The sequence below is a fragment of the Urocampus carinirostris genome, chromosome 11 (genome assembly GCF_059441175.1).
Source record: "Urocampus carinirostris isolate Australia breed hairy pipefish chromosome 11, RoL_Ucar_1.0, whole genome shotgun sequence".
NCBI classification, from domain to species: domain Eukaryota; kingdom Metazoa; phylum Chordata; class Actinopteri; order Syngnathiformes; family Syngnathidae; genus Urocampus; species Urocampus carinirostris.
In genome coordinates this window covers 28,517,260-28,520,651 of record NC_142359.1, presented here as the reverse complement: position 1 = coordinate 28,520,651, position 3,392 = coordinate 28,517,260, and positions in this window count along the sequence as shown.

Genomic DNA, 3,392 nt, shown 5'->3' with positions numbered 1-3,392 from the left:
TATAGAGGCGATCGCCGCTCTATCACTCCCTTTCTAGAGTTCTCTCTCACACATTCGTTGCCTCTCTCGCTCAACATCCCCATTTAAAATACACGAGGGATGGAGGCGGAAGTATACGCACCAATTCTCCAATCAGAAACAAGAATGCGCGCAAGCGCAGTCTTTTCGCAAACGGATTCAATGCACCTTTGGATGGAAAACCTGCCACGGGTAGAAATAAATGAATAAATACCCACAGATATGTGTTCTATATTTGTATGTATAAATTAGCGCATGCATAGGTCACGTAATATCCATCATGACATATATGCAATTTATTCATTTTTCATTAGTTTTGGGTGTATTAATTCCGTCAGATGTTGTCACCAAAATAAATAAATGAGAACAAAGTCAAGTATACAAACACAGTGCATCGCTATGACAACATTTTTGAATTGCATTACAGGAAAATTGTTACCTTTTCACAATTTTCTAAAATAAATAAATTAAATATATATATATATATATATATATCCCCTGCCCACTGCCCGAAGATGGCTGGGATGGGCTCCAGCCCCCCCGCGACCCTAATGAGGATAAGCGGTACGGCTAATGAGATGAGATATATATATATATATATATATATATATATATATATATATATATAAAGTCCTGTTTAATATATTTCTGCTGTGAAGCCAACCTTAATTGCAATCCTCTTCGGACAAATATAAAAGGGTGACACAACACACTCTTTTGTTCAACAGCAGGGCCCGACAGCTTTCATTGGTTTACCCCTGCCGCATCATACAGGTGCCCTGCCCATCCCTTAGAACGCGTCCAAACATCCCACTATCCTTTCATAACACCTCTCCACTCATTCCTATCACCAACAAGAGCTCTAGCTTCCACTATATTTGGACCTCTTTCCTGTAGTGCACTCTTAACACCATCCATCCACGTCAATCGTGACCTTCTTCTTGGTCTCCTTCCATTTACTTCTGATCTGTAGATCCTCTTCAACATTCGCTCCTCATCCATCCTCTCCATGTGTCCAAATTAACAGAGTACTCTCTTATCCATATGATTGCTCATTTCCACTACTTCTCCAGTTCTGGCTCTAACAATTTCATTTCTCATTTTATCCAATCTTGTCACTCCTAACATACTCCTCAAACACTTCATCTTAAAAACATTTATTTACCTTCTCAAATCTGCATTCAGGCTCCAAGTTTCTGCACCATACAACACAGTCGGCGCAATCACACTCTCATACAGTCCCTTCTTAACATCTATGCTCATACTCTTGTTGCTCATCACTCTCCTCAGAGCACCCAAAGCCTTTCTGCCTTGATTCAGTCTGTGCAATACCTCGTACTCCATTCCACCAACTGTAGCCTGGCCCATGCTAAAGGCAATGCTTTGGCGGGCTAATTTTAGCACCTGAGTCATGGTTGTACCTAAAGCTTTCAACCTCTTCCAGCACCTGTCCATGCAAACTTATTTCGTACGCCATGCCCACTCCTTCACGTGAACACTTCTTCACCTTACTCTTCCCAACATTCACACATAACTTACGCCTATCACACACTCTTCCAAATTCCATTACCAACCTACTCAATGTTTACTCAGAATCAGCCACAAGCGCTGTGTCATCTGCAAACAACAACTGACTGACCTGCCACACTGTTCCACTGTTATCCATCATCTCTACACCTCTGCCAAATACTCTTGCATTCACCTCTTTCACCACACCATCCATGTACACATTAAACAGCCATATTGACATCACACACCCCTGTCTCGCACCAGTCAACACAGGGAACCACTCACTTGTCTTACTCCATACTCTTACACATGCTCTGCTGTTCACATTAAAACTCTTCAATGCTTCCAACAACTTTCCACCCACTCCATACATTACCATCACCTGCCACAACGCCTCACTATCAACTCTGTCATACGCCTTTTCCAAGTCCATGAAAGCCAGTTAAACATCTTTACCTCTTGCAAAATATTTCTCACACACCTGCCGCACTTCGAACACCTGATCCACACATCCTCTTCCTTTCCCAAAACCACTCTGCTCCTCCATCAACACCTCATCCGTTCTTTCTCTCACTCTCTTAATCAAGACTCTTCCATACAGCTTACCCAGGACGGACAACAAACGGATACCTCTCGAATTGTTACATTCATACTTATCACCTTTACCCTTATACAATGGCACCACACATGCACAACTCCAATCAACAGGAGCCACACCACTTAAAAAACATACATTCAACAAGCGTACTATTCAGTCAATCATAGCCGTGCCAACTTTTTTTCAAGCATTCAGCAATACAACCATCCAACCCAGGCGCCTTCCCCCTTCATTTCTTTCACTGCCTCTTGCACCTCACATGTTTCCACAGGCTTCGAATTTAAATCCCCCAACACGGGCATTCTCCTCATACTACCGATCGCCTCGACTCACTTCTCGCCCATCCTCCACATTTAGCAACTTCTCAAAATACCGTCCTTATCTTTCACTTTCTCTTCCTTTCCAGACTCTCTCTTTCTTACCCTTTTTACTTCTCTCCAGAACACTTCTCCTTTCCTCAAAGTTCACTTCTAACTTTCGACACATTCATCATTTGCTTTCCTTTTTGCTGCTTCCACTACCACTTTTACCAACCTTTTCTTCACTTTATACCTTTTATACGCATCAGCACTTATCTTGCAGCCACTCCACAAAGGCACGTCTCTGTCACAGCCTCCGAGACCTTGTCATTCCACCATTCACTTCCTTTCCTAATACCTAGACCAACTTTTCTCATTCCACACACTTCTTTCGCATTCCTCAACACTGCCTCTTTAAACCACTTCCAATCCACTTCCACACCCTCCACTTCTCTTTTACTAATCCGTTAATACTCTTCCCCTATCCTCTCTTTAAACTCTCCTTTTCTACAGTATTCAACTCTGACATTTTCACCTCTTCCCTCACACTCTTCCATTAACCAGCCCTTCACGATCCATCTATTGTTTTCTTTCCTCATAAAAATGATCAGACATACCACTAATTTCACCTCTGTAAACATGCACATCCAACAATCTACATAATCCATCAGTGCTCTGTCCACCATCTCACCACCCTCCACTCCAACAAAGGTATACTTATTCACGTCCCTCTTTTTAAACAACGTGTATACACATATATACACATATATGAAATGATCCAGTGACTTAATTAAATCGGAAAAAATGCAGTTTGATGTGCATCTTAAAGGGACAGTGTGTATTGTTAGCGCCTCCTCGTGGTTTGAAAATACTTCAGCCTACTCCCTTTTGGCAAATGTTTATGCATAGTATAATTGTATTGCACAGCTCTTCATTTATAGTTTGTGTTTGTTAATTAATGATTGGTG